Source organism: Carlito syrichta, unplaced genomic scaffold, assembly GCF_000164805.1.
Source record: "Carlito syrichta isolate Samal-C Ts95f unplaced genomic scaffold, Tarsius_syrichta-2.0.1 Scaffold246438, whole genome shotgun sequence".
Classification (NCBI taxonomy): domain Eukaryota; kingdom Metazoa; phylum Chordata; class Mammalia; order Primates; family Tarsiidae; genus Carlito; species Carlito syrichta.
The window spans coordinates 197,762-215,364 of record NW_007190534.1 but is presented as its reverse complement, the minus strand read 5'-3'; the positions used below and the strand labels follow the sequence as shown (position 1 = coordinate 215,364).

Below are 17,603 nucleotides of genomic sequence, written 5' to 3'. Positions count from 1 at the left end.
AAATTGAAACAGGAAGACATTAAGACACTAAATAGACCAATAACCACCCAGGAAATTGACTCCGTCATAAGAAAACTACCTGAAAAAAAAAAAAAAACAAAGCCCCGGACCAGATGACTTTCCAGCGGAATTCTACAAAACATACAATGAGAAACTGATACCAATCCTACTGAAAGTATTCCAGGAAATGGAAAAAGACAAAATTCTCCCCAAATTATTTTATGAAGTTAACATCACACTGATACCCAAAATGGGTAAAGATTTAACAACAATATTCCTAATGAATATAGATGCAATATTGTCAACAAGATTCTAGCGATTCAGATCCAACAACACATCCCCAAAATCATCCACCTTGACCGAGTAGGCTTTATCTGTGGGATGCAGGGTTGCTTCAAAATTCATAAGACCATAAATGTAATTAAATACATCAACAGATGTAAAAACAAGAACCACATAATTATAACATTAGATACATAAATGTAATTAAATACATCAACAGATATAAAAACAAGAACCACATGATTATAACATTAGATGCAGACAGAACTTTTGATAAAATCCAGCATCCTTTCTTGGTAAAAATCCTAAACATGTAAACATAGATGGAACATAGGGAACATACCTCAAAATATTAAGTGCCTTTTATGATAAATTCACAGCCAGCATATTGCTAACTGGACAGAAACTGAAAGCACCTCCCCTGCAAACCAGAACAAGATAAGACTGCCCACTCTCACCCCTCCTGTTCAGCATTGTGTTGGAAGTCCTAGCTAAAGAAATTAGACAAGAGAAGAAAATCAGGGATATCCAAATAGGAAAAAAAGTTAGGCTCTCTCTTTGTTGATGATATGATCTTATACCTTGAAAATCCAAGAAAATCTGTCATAAATGTTCTTGCACTGTTAAAGGACTTTGGAAAAGTCTCAGGGTGCAAAGTAAATGTGCAAAAGACCATTGCATTCTTACACACCAACAACAAACAGGCAGAGAACCAAATAAAAAGCACAATTCCGTTCACAATAGCCACCATAAAAATGAAATATCTTGGTGAAGTGAAATACCTTTACAGGGAAAACTACAAAACACTGCTAAAAGAAATCCAAGAAGACACAAACAAATGGAAAAATATTCCATGCTCATGAATTGGAAGAATCAACACTGTTAAGATGTCTATCCTACCAAAGGCAATCTATAGATTCAATGCAATACCCATTAAATTACCAACATCATTCTTTTCCAACCTAAAAATGACAATTCAGAAATTAATATCGACTCATAAATTACCATGAATTGCCAAAACAATCCTTAGCATAAGAAAAAAAGTAAGGAGTATCACACTGCCAGATTTCAAATTTTACTATAAGGCAACAATAATCAAAACAGTCTGGTATTGGTAAAAGAATAGGCATGGACCACTGGAACAGGATAGAGATTCCAGAAGCAAAACCTCAATCTCTCAACCAACTAATCTTTGACATAGCCTCCGTCAACAACCACTGGAAAGAGGAGAATCTATTCAGCAAATGATGCTGGGAAAACCAACTGACCACAGAAGATTGAAACAGGACTCCTACCTATCACCACACACAAAAATCAACTCTAAATGTATCAAAGACCTAAATGTAAAACCCAAACTATAAAAATCTGAGAAAATGCAGGAGACATCCTTATGGAAATTGGAGTAGGCAACCAATTCCTGACCAAAATTCCAAAAGCCCATGCCATAAAAGATAAGATAGATATTTCATTAAACTGAAAAACTTCTGCAAAGCAAAAGAAACTATTAAGAGAACATGAAGACTGCTCACAGAATGAGAAAAAATATTTGCCAACTGTATATCTGACAAATGTCTAACATCCAGGATCTACAAGTAAGTCAAACATGCCAAAAGGAAAAGAAAGAAATAGTCCCATTAAAAAGTGGGCAAAAGACATGAATAAACACTTCTCAAGAGAAGATATATGGGCAGCCAACACATGAAAAACTGCTCAGTCTCACTAATCATCAGAGAAATACAAGTCAAAACCACATTGAGATACCACTTAAACCCAGTAAGAATGGCCATCATTAATAAAACAAACAACAACAGATACTGGCGATGATATAGAAAAAAGGGAACTTCTACACTGCTGGTGGGAATGCAAACTAGTTCAACCTCTACAGAAAACAGTGTGGTGATACCTAAAAGAAATAGAAATTGACCTTCCATATGACCCAGCAATCCCCTTACTGAGAATATACCTGGAGGAATTCAAAACAATCTACAAAAAAGATACCTACACACACTTGTCTATTGCAGCACTCTTCACAAAGCAAAAACATGGAACCAACCATGCTGCCCATCAAAACTGGACTGGGTAAAACTAATGTAGTACATATACAAAATGGAATATTATGCAGCAGTAAAAAGGACAAACATATGGACTTTTGCAGCAACTTGGATATATTTAGAGTCTATAATACTCAGAGATTTATCAGAGAACAAAGAACTGAGTACCACATGTTCTCACTCATAAGCAGACCTGAACATTTACCATAATACTGTAAGAAAGGGATTGGCAGTAGTGGGATACAGCTGGTGGTGGGGTGGGGAGGACACAACTACAATAAGTGTACCTGGTCTCAAGACAGGCACAGTGGCGACCAAAAGTAGGCCCAAACTTTACCTGTATGATGTCCACTTGTATACCTAATCCTGAATTGTGCCCCATATTTTCACAATAAAACGTATCAGAAAAGAAGAAAAATAAAATCGTAAATATAGTGACAGAAATTAATGAAATTAAAAACAAGAAGAAAAAATAAAACAATAAAACAAACTGATTATTTGGAAAAAAATTAAATTAATAAACTTCTAGCAAAACTTACAAAAATAAAAAAAGTGAAGACACAAATCACTAATATAGCTAATGAATTAAGTATCACTACAGTCCTGTAGAATTAAAAGGATATTAATGTAATACTACAAACAATTCACATTCACAAATTTGAAAACTTGTATTCAATGAACCAATTTATTTAAACAACCACACACAATCAAGTCTCAACCAAAATAATGCAGATAATCAGAATATTTCTATAATTGTTACATAAATTAAATGCTTTTTAATTTAAAAATTAATCCCTAGCTCTAGATTGGTTTTACTGAAAAATTCTACCAAATATGTAAATAAAAATTAACACATTTAACACAATGTCTTCTAGAATATTGAAAATAATAAAACATTTTTCAACTCACTTTTATAAGATCAATATTTTTAAAATGATAAACTACAAACAAAAGAAAACCATGGACCATAATCTGGAGGCAAAATGCTCAGAAAATATAAACAAATTTAATTTTTAAAATGTATAAAGTATACATTATTACCAATTACGATTTAATTCAAGTGGGTAAGGCTGGTTCAACTTTATAAAGTTAATCAATATAAACTACCCTATCAACAAACTGAAGAAGAAAAAATATATAATTATATAATTTGATGCAGATAAAGTATTTGATAATACCCAGTACTCATTCACAACAACAACAACAAGTCAGCATGTTGGATATATGGAACTACATCTACTTGATAAAAAGCGTTTACAAAAAATCTAAAGCCAAATTGTGCTTACTGGTGAAATATTAAAATGCTCTATCCTCTAGATTGGAATAAAGCAAGTAAGCCCAGTCCCATGACTCTGATTCAATATAATACTCTTACATTCTAGTTACTACAGTAAGGCAAGAAAAAAAAGGAGGAAAAAAACATATAGGTAATAAAGGAGAAATAAAGTCTCCTTATTTTCAGATGACCAAGATAATACCATGAGATTTTTTAAAAAAAACCCAAAAACCCTCCCAGATCTAATAAATGTCTAATAACTGGTTCAAAAAGGTCACAGGATACTAACGCACAAGAATTAATTAAATTTTTTTTTTTTTTGAGTTGGAGTCTCACTCTGTTGCCCAGACTGGAGTGCAGTGGCCACTCCCGGCCACCGCAGCCTCGACCTGCTGGGCTCCGGCGATCCTTCCACCTAAGCCTTCCGAGTAGCTGGAATTACAGGCATGCGCTACCATGCCCGGCTGATTTTTTGATTTATTGTAGGGATGAGGTCTCGCTGCCCAGGAGGGTCTCGAACCCGTGGGCTCAGGCAATCCACTCACCTCAGCCTCCCAAAGGCGCGGGGTTACAGGTTGAGCCACCGAGCCGGCAATTACATTTTTATATACTAACAATCAACATGTGGAAGGCAAAATTCCATCACAATATAATTTTTAATAACTTCCAAGAAAAGGTAGTACTCAATTATAAACCCAACAAAACATGTATAGCAGCCATATGGTAAAAATTATAAAATTCTTAAAATAAATAAAAGAAAACCTAAACAAATAGATAAGCCATATTCATAGTTGGTACACTCAACATAGTCAAGATGGCAATAAGTTGATCTACAGGCTGTATAAAATTTATCAAAATCTCAGTTATTTGTACACACAAACAAGCCCATTCTATAATGTATATATATAAACACAAGCCTTAGCCTATCAAAAACAATACTGAACCTTATATTTGTTTTTGCTACACATTGGCCAGGCCATGTGTTCATTGAGTTATGGCCACCATGTTTTCCTAAGCTTTGACCTCCTCCTCTACCTTGGGGGGGTAAATCTCCTCTCTCTCTCCAATTTACCTTCCTTTTTTTTTTGAGTTGGAGTCTCACTCCATCGCCCAGGCTGGAGTGCAGTGGCACACTCATGGCCACCGCAGTCTCGACTTGCTGGGCTCAGGCAATCCTTCCACCTCAGCCTTCCAAGTAGCCAGAACTACAAGAGCATGCTATCATGCCCGGCTAATTTTTCATTTATTGTAGAGACATCTCATCAAGTTGCCTGGGCTGGTCTCAAACCTGAGGGCTCAGGCAATCCAGCCTCTCAAAGTGCTAGGATTACAGGCTGAGTCATTGAATTTTCTTTCTAAATAAATTATATTTTTCAATCTAAACAAATAAAGTTTAATTATATATGCATAGTAATTAAGCATTATGGTATTGACTGAAGGGTAGGCACATAGATCAATGAAACAAAATAGAGATTTCAGATGTCGTTGCACATGATGATGCCTGCTAAACTGCATTGTGAGAAAGTTACAAAAACAATTTAATCTGAGGAGGAAGAATAACCTTTTAAATAAAATGTGTTGAAACACAAGGGTACCTGCACAATGAATATTTGTATAACGCACCCTGAACTGTACCCCACAATTTTAAAATAAAAATCAAAAGAGAGAAAAAAAAAAGAAATATGTGACTAATACAGAAAAAAAACAAGTTGTTGAAACAATTGGAAATGTTTAGGGAAAAAAATTAACTTTGACCTAACCTCACAATAGATAGATGATGATAAATGATAGATACATAGTTATAGGTGATAGATGATAGATAGATAAATAAGTAGATAATAGAGATAGATACTGATAATTATATATATATACATATATGTGTGTATATATGTCTATATATAAAAAATATATATACTATATATATAGTATCAGGGTAAAAAAAAATCCATAGACTTTAATGTAATACTTAAAACTGTAAAAGTTGTTTAAAAATATAGAAAAAAATTTAGGGCTCTAAGCTAGGCAAAAAAATATCAATTTGAGATTAAAAGCATGACTCATATTGACAAATACATGACCATATTCTAAATTGGATGGATTTCAGGACATGTATTTATCTATCTATCTATCTATCTATCTATCTATCTATCTATCTATCTATCTATCCATCCATCCATCTATCTATGCAATATACCAGCAATGCATGTTTATCTTGTACAGAATTAATCTTCTTAATTGCTAGGAACATAATAGACTTATACATAGAAAAACCCATTTTGGGAGTTAAGCAAAAAACATGGTCATCTTAAACAAGTTATTTTAAGTTTTTGTCTAGAAAAAAAAAAATACAAGCCTCAGGGAACTGCAATGGTAATTTTATTATAAACACATTCAGGTGTCATGTTCTTGAAGAACATGCTCTAAATCATTCTACCTGCTGTTTTGGTCTGAGAATAATTTGAAGCCTATTTTGAGATAATGGAGCATAGTCAAAGAATCAACTTGTTCAATGGTATTCCAGGCAGCTTTCAGGGAATATATTTGTCTAAAAATACAAAAGAAATTCTAAAATATTAGATAACATTTTATGATTTTTAATGGTCGTTATTCCCAATATGTTAATTGATTAGTCCTTAAAAGTCTTAAAGATGTTGTATTACTTCCATAATCTCCATTGTATTTGGCAAATAAATACATATTATCATTTAGTATATGGAAATGTATTCTACACATGCTATTTTGAGTATTTCTTCTTGTGTTGATTCCATAAATACATAAGTACAAACTAAAAACTCAATTTTTAAAATATATAATGTAAGTCCTTTGCAGTAGAAAAATATATTGGACTAGAGTAAGAAAAAACTGACTTTTTAAAAAATCAACTTCCCAGATTATGCTTCTTGGCTGCTAGCATATTACCCCTATGTTGTTAGATTTGCAAGATAGGTAAAATAAAATAAGAATAAACAGGAAAGGGAATCAATAAAAGAAGCAAAGCAAGAATGTCTGACAAAGAGAACTAACAAAGGATAACAAATTATTCATTTAACTAAGGCCATTTAAAAAACTAAGGCTGGGCTTGGTGGTTCAGCCTGTAATCCCAGCACTTTGGGAGGTTGAGGCAAAAGGTTTGCTTGAGCCCAGAGGTTCGAGACCCACCTGGGCAACTTGGTGAGACCTCGTCTTTACAATAAATCAAAAATTAGCTAGGTATGGTAGCACACGCCTGTAGTTCTGGCTACTTGGAAGGCTGAGGCGGAAGGATCGCAGGAGGCCAGCAGGTCGAGGCTGTGGTGGCCGGGAGCATGCCACTGCCCTCCAGCCTGGGTAACAGAGTGAGACTCCAATTCAAAAATAAATAAATAAATAAATAATAAAAATTAAAATAAAACTGACTTCCTGTTACCATCATTTACAAAAGAAATAATATTTTACAGTAGAAAAGTAAAAATAATACAACCTGAGAGTAAAAAGACACATCAATAAATGGAACAAATTTGCTTGTATGACAAATTTATCAAACAATAATTTTTAAAAATTGATTCCGATTTGAAATGGTAAAAACGTAACCATGAATTTTTACTTAGGCATTGATTGTGAAAACAATTGTACTAAACTTATTTTCTATTTCCCTTTTGTAAATTCGGAATGTTTAATGTTTACTAAATGACATGAGAGGATTAATAAGTAACATGGAAAAATATAAGGCAAAGGAAAAGTAAAGTATTTAGAAAAGTACATAGGCAACTTAAATAGTTCATTTCTGAAAAGAAATATGTTCTAAATATTTTTAATTTTTTTATATTAAGAGAGTTTCCAGTCACTTTTCTAGTCATCCACAATATACATACATAAATTTACTTAGCAATTTTATTAGTTCTTATGCATTTAGACAGACACAAAAGGGGAAGAATTGCTAGACAGTGGTCAGATATTTATTTTCCTGAAAATACTTATGTAAATATATGCTGAAACAATTTGCATGTAATTATTTACATACATATTTCAGAGACACTCATGATAGAGCATGTGCCAACTAATATTTTTTTAAAAACTGAGAACATTTAATTTTATGTAACGTGAAATTTGTTTTGGTCTTTTGCTAAGGACTCTGACAAGTAAATATTTGTGAATCCATCATCTGGCAGATTGGTGCTATCAACTTGATAACATAAAAATAGGACTTTAAGTAGAGCAGCTCCCATGAGCAGATGGGAGAGCAGAAAGACTTCAAAATCATTTGTCATTTTTTATGGGTCTTTCTGAGACTACCTACAGGATGTAATGTAGCTGGTCAAACCACACAGACTACATTAACAAAGACTCCTGAACTAAATATTTTCAGGAATTTGGAGATTCTCATCCAAAAGTAGAAAAGATACAGTTCCAAATCTGAACGTGCAGGAAAGACTAACTCTCGTGGAATAATTTGCATACAAATGTCTTTGCTTCTAAATAAAACATGTTCCATGCTTCTGAAACTGCCCAATATAATGCATGAAATACCATTTATGGATAAATTATTCCTTAACTTTTATTTTTTCCTTTTTCTTTTATTTTTATCTTTCTCCTTCCATTATTCTAAACTTACCTCTGAACTTCCTATCATGGTTGCACAAATTATTCTATAATGTATTAGGTTGTAACCAACCCTCACTAGAAATGTAGACATATTAAGCAAAGATAAGATGAAAAAAGTCTTGGTTCTCCACAGGTTAGCTAGGTACTAATATTAATAGGTGCCTGTACATTTATGAACAATTCATAATTTTTAAAATTTTAAAATTTAAAGATTCAGGGCTTATAACTGTGTATATATCTATATTTGTATACATTTATATTTATACATATATATGTTTAAATATAAATCTTCCTGTTTTCTTATTTTATATTTTTGCCCTTAGTTATATATGTTATTAAAACTGCCAATAAATTGCTATTTTGCTTATGTTTTCTTAGAAAGTATTTTCCCATGCTTTTATTTTAAAATAGCCTCTTATTTCTCTCTTGTAGTGATTTGATAATATGCATTCTTTTACATTAGAATTTCCCTTTAAAAAATCCAGCACATACACATTGAAAAAAATAATAATTCTGGCACTAATAGAAAATATTTATTTTTAGAAGACTTAGATGCCTTTATTTTAGCACATAAGAGCTTCATAAAATATTGTGATCTGGGTCACTTCAGAATACAGGTGTCACAGTTCAAATGCTATGCATAATAAATATTGGCAATTATGAAAATTTGAGGATATAGAACAAGAAAGGGAAGATGAAAGATTTGTGAAGAAAAAGAAAGAGTAATAAACATGGTAAGAGATTTGAGCCTAATTTTAAGAATTAAGTAGTAAATTCTCTTACAGGACAAATGGCTAACATTTAATTTTAAATTCTTGTTGACATGTGTCATTTCATTTCTCCCCAGTGACTCTTTCTCAAATCTGCTATATACTATGTTGAAATGATGGTTCCTTGGGAAAAGCAAAATTGGGTTGCTGTTCAGTGCATCAGTATTTCTAAAGAAGGGACAACCTATTCAGAATATAGAAATATAGATAAGGTTGACAATTCATTAGTAAGAGAATTTCTGTGTTAAAGGTGACTAGGAAAAACATTTTTCATTCATGAGTACCATGTGCAACTTCTCACTAGTGGGGTTTGGAGTGGGATCTGAAATAGTCACACTAAAAATAAGAGGATAGGTTAATCACAATGAGATTCCCAGATGAGATTAAATAGATAACTACTTATAATTAATAAGTATTATTAGTGAACACCTATAGCTTTGTAAGCTATGCAATTATCATACACAACATGACATGTTGATGTGTAATTTTCAGGTCAGCCTGGGCTTCAAGAGTGTCAGCTCAATGAGTGGGCCAGCCAAGCCCCAGAGATAGTCACGGAAGGGCTGGTAAGCCTAACCTCCTGTGTGTCTCAGCTTTAGAGTCTCACCTTCTTCCGGCAGCTCTCCTGGTTCAGTTGGCTTTGTTGGCTGGGAAGCCAGTCCCTTGGGTGCATGTCTTTTCAACTCCAATGATCTTCTGCAGTTCTTCAGGTCACAGCTCTTCAGAGTCAAGGTTCTTGTCTCGTGCCCAGGAAGAATGAGGAACATGGACGACTGGAAAGTGAGAAAGCAGGATTTATTGAAAGGACAGAGAAGCTCCCACAGCAGGAGGGGACCTGATGGGTTGCCCATCTGGGCCCGAAAACCTGGTGCTTATATAGCCCTAAGTCCAAGCTGATTGGCTCACACTAGCTGTGAGCTATTTCTGTACTGATTGGTCAGTATTAATGACCAATCAGCAGGAGGTAGGGGCTAATGGTGAGCTGATTGGTTGCTTTTGGATACCAGCAGACACTCCTGTTGGCCTAGACTTTGTCTAGCTACCTCCTGTCTCAATGTCCTCTTACCCATGACTCCCTTCACTTCCTGGGACTTGTGCAAGAAACGAAAATTTATTTCCAGATATATTTTTTCATATTACAATGTCTGATTTCTAAAAACTTGGAAAATACATTGAATAATCAAAAAGGTTATTTAGGCTTAACTAGCATCCACCTTTTGCTACTGATAATCATTGCCTCTTATAAGTTGTACATCTCTTTATTGACTTAGCAAGCTAATTTGTTTTTCATTTTTGTCAGGTAAGTTATTAAAATATGAGAACTATTATCTAACACAACCCACTACTTTCTTAAAATTTAGCCATACTCTGAAAACTGGGCTAGTAGGAAGTTTCATTATAGAAACTGATCTTCACAAGAGCCAAGATTTCTAGCAAGAAAGACCAACTCTATTTTACTTTTAACTAGGTCCTGTTGAAAAGGCTGCACATGAACTTTACCAGCTGACAGCTCTGTCTTTTTTGATGGATGCAGAATATATAATCTGGCTAGAAAACAAAATGGCCATGATTGTGGAGTAATATGAAGTTTCAGAAGAACTCCAAAGTGGGGAGAATTAGAAATGGAAGGTGTGTGTGCTATATGCAAGCAATAGTCTAAAGTAATGTCCCGGAGAAAGAAGGTGAGGCGTAGAGTGAAGATGCTCATCTTGGCACAGCTGTTCTTGACCAACAATCAGGCAACTACTCTAACCTCTTGTTTTCATAGATGTGTGAAGTATACATGCGTTTTGGAAAAATATCAACTCCCACATTCACACGAAATGTTATATCTTTTCCAAGGGCAAGAAATTCAAGGGCTCCTTTTGTATATATCAAGATGTTTTTGATGCTAAAATGTAGACATTAAATTAGAAAATTAATTGATTTTAAATAAGCAGTTGTGTTGTTTGACATCCTCATTAAACCAAAAAGAAAAAAAGAAAGCACGACTGATACCGTGTTTATTTTAAAAACTATTTGGAAATATTTTGGACATGAAATAAAACTTAAAATCTTGTAAGTATTATTGATATCAAAATGCCATTGAAGGATATTTGGGGTCAACAACTCTCAGTTAAAATTCTAGTTCCAACACATAGCAATTAGATTTAGCACTGAGTAAGTTACTTAACCTTGTTAAGTTTCATTTTCCTTTTCCAAAAAGTAATATAGTATTGATGCACACCTCACATACTGATTACAATTCCGAATACAAAATAAGCACAAATAAAAAAATAGCTATTATTACTTTATTATTTGAGGATACTATAAAATGAGAAAATATAAGATGTTTATTCTGGCATAGAATGAGTATTCATTCCATAATACTAGTAATTATAGCATAATTGCTCTTATAGTTAATAAAGAACCATAATAAATGAACTATCAGACATAATACAAAAATTTGATATTTCCCTATAAAACAATTATAAATCCATTTCTGATAAATCAAACACATAAAAATGCCTAAGAATACATTTAGGAAGAAATGTGTAAAATGCTTGTGATGGGAAATGCAAAACTTTACTAAGTCATATACGAAAATAAAAAATAAAGGCACATAACGACCAGTTTATATAGTGCTTATTCTGTTTCAGTAATTGTAGCTTCTCAGAGTGAAGCCTGAAGATGTGTCTGAATTGCTGCAATCCTTTGGTGAAACTTGAATGGATGAAGAGTTGTTTTTAATACATGTGCAAAAAAAGTGGTTTTTGAGATGAAATCTACTCCTGGTAAAGATGCTGTGAACACTATAGAAATGACAACAAAGGATTTAGAATATTTTATAAACTTATTTAATAAAGTAATGACAAGCTTAGAAGGATAAACTCTTTCAATAAAATAAGTTCTACTCTGGGTAAAATGCTGTCAAACAGCACCACATGCTACAGAGAAATCATTCATGAGAGGAAGAGTCAAATGACGTGGTAAATTTCACTGTTGTCTTATTTCAAGAAATTGTCATAGCCAACGCAACATTCAGCAATCACCACCCTGATCAGTCAATAGCCATAAACATCGAGGCAAGCCAAAACTACCAGCCAAAATGGTACTATTTTTTTAAGGTTCAGTTGATCATTAAACGTTTTTTAGCAACAAATATTTTAATTTAACATATTTATATTATTTTTTAGACATGATGCTATTTCACATTTAATAGACTACATTATAATGTAAATATAACTTTTGTATGCACAGGAAAACCAACATATGAGGTCTGACAGGTTTGAGAACTCATCCTAGAAAAAGTGCTACATGCCTCGTTGTTGAATATCACTATGGTCATCCTCAAAGTACTCTCCTTGTCAAGCTATGCACCAATGCGGGCAGCTAGGCCACCTGTCAAAGCAATTTTCATGTCCAATTAAATAGGGAAAATAAAGTGGAGCATAAATGTCTGTATAAAAACCACGATCATCTTACCAAAGTCTAAGCAATGAAGTATGCATGTATTTGGGTGAGACAAGGTGTCATAAACTTCTCCTACTAAAATTAAGGAAATTACAGTAAAGAAGTGAGACAGGAGATAACTAGAGAAAGTCTATGCAGACAGACAGGTGAGTCCTCTGGTAATAACGTAGCAAATTCCCAGCAGGCCTCCTGGGCTCAGCATTGGTAAACAAGCTCTCTGCCAGGCTCTCAAGCTAGAGCTTAGGTATTCACTGCTGGGATCAAAGAGCAACCAATCAGCTCACCATTAGGTCTGTACCTTAATACCAACCAATCAGAACCACAACAGCTCACAGCTAGTGCTACCCAATCAACTTGGACTTAGGGCTATATAAGCACCAGGTTTTCGGCCCCAGATGGGTAATCTCTTTGGGTCTCCTCCTGCTGTGGGAGCTTTTCTATCCTCTCAATAAATTCTGCTTTCTCACTTTCCAACTGCCTGTGTCCCTCATTCTTCCTGGGCGTGAAACAAGAACCTCAACCCTGAAGAGCTGCAACCTGAAGAGCTGCAGAATATCACTGGAGCCGGCTGAGCCAGTGCCGGAAAAAGGTGAGACTCCAAAACTGAGACACCCTGGGGGCTAGGCTTGCCAGTCTATCAAACAAGCAACATTATCAGGGCTTGGCTTGCCAGCCCATTAGAGCTGACACTTCTGGGGCTAGGCTTACCAGCCCCTTGATGGCCCTCTCTGGGACTTGTCTGGCTGACCCATTGAGTTGACACTCTTGAAACCCAGGCTGACCTGAAAAATCCGCATTAGAAACTTAGATAAATAGATTGCCAAAGTTATAAGGATAGAAGATGAGAGAGAACAGTTTCAAATTTAGGTGTTAAACCTCAAAAACCAAAGCTTTTTAACGCAGGGCTATAAAAGTGTATGCAAATTAATTACTGAATGTCTTTGCTTTCCTCTCAGGCATGGAAACTAATAATATAGCAAGATAATAATAATAGCAATTGGCAAGATAATAAAAGGTGTATATTGGTGATAAGGGGTTGAAGAATTTTTTAAATTGGTTTATGTTTACATGTGGAGATACAATCATTAATGTCACATACTTATTGTATCTCTACGTTTTCATTTGTATTTCCCAGGGATCATGGAGCCATGTAGCAGAGTAATATCTTTACGTTGAAATACAATTTGCTTAGTTCAGTCTCTTCCTTTTCTTTCCTCTTTATAGTCAGCCTGTTCTCAACAGTATGCATTCTAGTCTACTATTCTGTGTTTAAATGTACAGGGTCAAACATCCACTGAGGAAGATGTCTGTTGTAATTTGTTGAGTCCCTTTTGGGGTTGGATTGGTAAATCTAATTGTAAGATTTTGAAGAAACTCATTGCTCCTGCATAGCTAAGCAATGTGACCCACCCCAAATTTTTATCCATATAAAGCTAACATTTTTACATCTGTCTACCTTAAGTTTGTCTCCCAACCACAGTTGACCACAGGTAACTAAAAGCATGGCTCAGGGGACAACTGTACCAACATAGTTATATAATACTTTTTTTCCTCAATACTAAAGTATTAAATAATAATGACTATGTCTTTTATTCAGAGGTAAGCTACATTCTTACCTTCTACCCTATTTGCATTTTAGTTTTCCATGGACTCATAATTGTCTAAGATTTTTAAATTTTGTTCTTTCTTGGCTTAGTCTTTTGGGGGCATTTATCAGTAATTTTATAACTTTCTCCCTTTGGAATAGATTTTACCTCTATTTTGTTTGCTACTTCCCATTTTCTTAGTTTACTCTCTCATTTGACTGAGCAACATTTTCAATATGTTCTTGAGAAAAAAATGTAAGGAAAGTAAATTTATTGAATTATTCTATGTCTGAAGATATCTTTATTCTGCACTCACACTTAATAATTTTGCTAGATAGGGAATTATAGTCTAACACATTTTTACTTCAGAATTGTAAAGGCATATTCTCATTGTTTTTAGTATTTGGCACTGAATTAGGAATCTAATGAATTATAATTACTCTTGTTTGTATGGGAATGGTTGATCTTTCTTTTTTTTTTTCCCTGAAAGATTACACATTTAAGTATTTGTTGTCTGTTAATAGATACAGAGAAACCAAATACAAATGTGAATGAGCAATTCAACCATGCAGCTGTGAACCTCTGGATGGCTATGGAAGCTGGGGGAATCCTTCGTGGCTCTGCACTTGGGGTGCCCCAGAGGTGACTATCCAGGCAGCTTCAGCCTGAAGAGGGAGTGAACCCCAGCAGCTGCTCGATGGGCTTAATCGTCGGCCTCCAGCTCTTCTACCAAACTTGCTAGTTTTTCCATCCCGGCAACTTGCTGATCTTGTTTCACCTGTTTAAGCATGGACACCACCTGATAGCTGAAAACCGATTCACTGGGGAATCTCTCCGAGCCATCTTCTATGATGGCTCCAGCTCCTTTGGGGTTGGTGAAAAGGGCTTTCCCTGGTGGGGCAAGGTCTGAGACACTGAAACCAGATCCAGCGACAGCACTCCCACTGACCCCTCCCAGCAGAAGAGGATGATGAAGAGGCAGAGGAAGAGGTAGACATTTCCTCTCTAGTAGAATTCTTACTTCACTCAGCGGCTTTGGCTCTTTCCCCTGAAGCCCCGCCCCCAGGACCAGCCTGAGCGGCCAAATTCACAGACTGAGATGGCGGAGTACTCAGTTTATCTTTTTTATACAATGTCACAAGTACCTTGAATGTGTGTGTTATAAGCCATTACACCAAACATTCTTTGGGGACTTTTACTTTGTGTTCTTCCTTCTTGAAAAAAAAAAAGTTACTGTTTTAAAAACTATGTTTTCATATTCCTGAAACTTTTTATTTTTAAAATCTCTTAGACTGATGCTCTAATTTCCTTGTGTTTAGCAAGCCTGTTTTTAGTAGTCTTTGTTATCTTCATATTTTCTTAGAAAATTATTTAACTTTGTCTTGTAAAGTTTGCATTCAACTTTTTATATCTGTTTTCATATTTGTAAGTTACAAGAGCTCTTTGCATTCTCTACAAACATTTATTTAAAGTATGTTATTCTGAAAGAATGTCAGCAAGATAGCAGAATAGGAGATCCCAGGCTTCTCTCGTCAAAACAAGAAGTTCAGCTAGCAACTATCTATAGACAAGAACATCTTGGTGAAAATCCCAAAATTTGGAAATAAGCTATGTGGCGATACCTGTGTGGACCACATAACTGAATAAGAGCTGCTTAAGAAGGATAAGATAAACGATCTCATTTAAAGCACATTGCCTTATTCTCTCCCTTAAGTTTGTACAGTGCCACACAGAGAGAATTCCCTGGGCCCTTGATTTCCACAGTGGGAAAATAATATCAGAGATAAACATCAATACACCTCTCACTAAGCCCACTCCAGTCTCACCTATGGGAAACACAGGGGGTAAAAACATGGCTAGACCCCCTGAGGTGAGTCAGGAATAAAGAAAAGAAGCATTGCTCACAGAAACCAGTGTGTGAATCTTGGTTGTGGCTCTTATACCAGTGAAGTACCCATTCAGAAATACCAGTAGCTTACCCCACTGGTGTCTAGGTTATTCCTAAAAGCCTGGAGGATGGTTCAACCTGATATAATTCTTAAGACAACCAACCTTCCCTCACCTCCAGCCTCAGATCTTACTTCAACACCCTGCCTAGAGAGGGAAATGTCCACCACTGATTATTTCAGCAAAGTGCAAGTGCAACACTTGTACCACTTAGGCATTCAGATAGCAGCTCAGCTCAATTTCAATGCCAACCCCAAGAACCTGCTCAGGGAAATGTCCACCAAAATGCTTTTCAACAAAGTACTGGGTTCAAAGTTGTGCCACCTGGAAATTCAAACAGTGGCTGAGCTCAACTACAAAGCCCACCTCAAAAGTATACTCAAGAAGAAAGACATCCACCACGGTGCATTTCGGCAAAGCACAGGAGCCAGTCTTGAAACACCTGGGTGTTTAAGCAACATCTTGGCTTAGTTTCAAAGACCATCCAAGGCCCTGCCCAAGGAGGAAAATATCCACATGACACCTTTTAACAAAATGTAGGGACTAGGCTTAAACTACTTGTGCATTCAAGTAACACCGCAGTTGAGCTTTAAACTCCACCGCAAAGTTCCACACAGGCAGAAAGACCTCAACCATGTGTTTCTACTAAACATAGTACCTGATCCCATCCTGAGCTGTCCATCTTGAGCAATGGTGCTGTCTAACCTCAGGACCAAACATGCAATCCTGCCAAATTTCAGAACTAAAATAATCATTGCTTCTGGCCATGGATTATACCCAATATCCTGACCTAATCAAATATAATAACACCACCAAGCCAGAACCCCCATATGATTGCGGAGCCCAGTCTGTGATTGCACTGGACAGCAGAGTCCATTCATCTGGTCTAGCTAACCTCAGAGTAAAGGCAGAGGCCCAACAAACTAGAGAACTTGACACCGTGCATGCATGGTATCATTGCAGAATCACAGGCCACACTGATAGCAAAGGTTTATTACTGCCAAAGAATACCTGCAAAGGCCAGAGGCTGTATTTTTAAATGCACAAATATCAACATACAGACTCAAAAATTATGAAAACACAGAGAATCATGACACTTTCAAAAGAAACTAATAAAGCTCCGCCCATGAATCCTAAAGAAATGGAGATGTATGGAGTGAATGACAAAGAATTCAGAATTGCCCTTGTGTAGCTTAATAAACTAGAAGACTATTTGGACAGAAAATTAAATAAAGTTTGAAAAATAATGTATGAACTAAGGAAGAAGTTTGACCAAGAAACACAAATAGTTTTTAAAATCACAAATATAAATTCTAGAGATGAATAACACAATGATTTACCAAAAGATCAATAGAAAGGTTCAAAAGCAGGCTCTATTGAACAGAAAAAAAGAATCAGTGAACTTGAAGACAAATCATGTAAAATTACTCAGCCAGAGAAACAAAGAAAATAAATAAATAAATAAATAAATAAATAATAAATAAATAAATAAAGTTGTATTATGAGACATCATCAGTATACCTAACATTTTTAGAAAAGAGTTTCTGAATAAAAATATTTTTTTAAAAAGCTAGAAAATCTGAGGAAAGATGTCAACATTCAGTTACAGGAAGTGCATAGATTTCCAATCAAATTCAACACCTCCCCATCAAAAAAA

At 35.1% G+C, this 17,603-nt stretch overlaps 1 pseudogene; it reads right to left on the bottom strand.

Annotated features, from left to right (window-relative positions):
* Positions 1-14,659: 14,659 nt before the first annotated feature.
* Positions 14,660-14,997, bottom strand: LOC103253683 (annotated as a pseudogene).
* Positions 14,998-17,603: the final 2,606 nt, after the last annotated feature.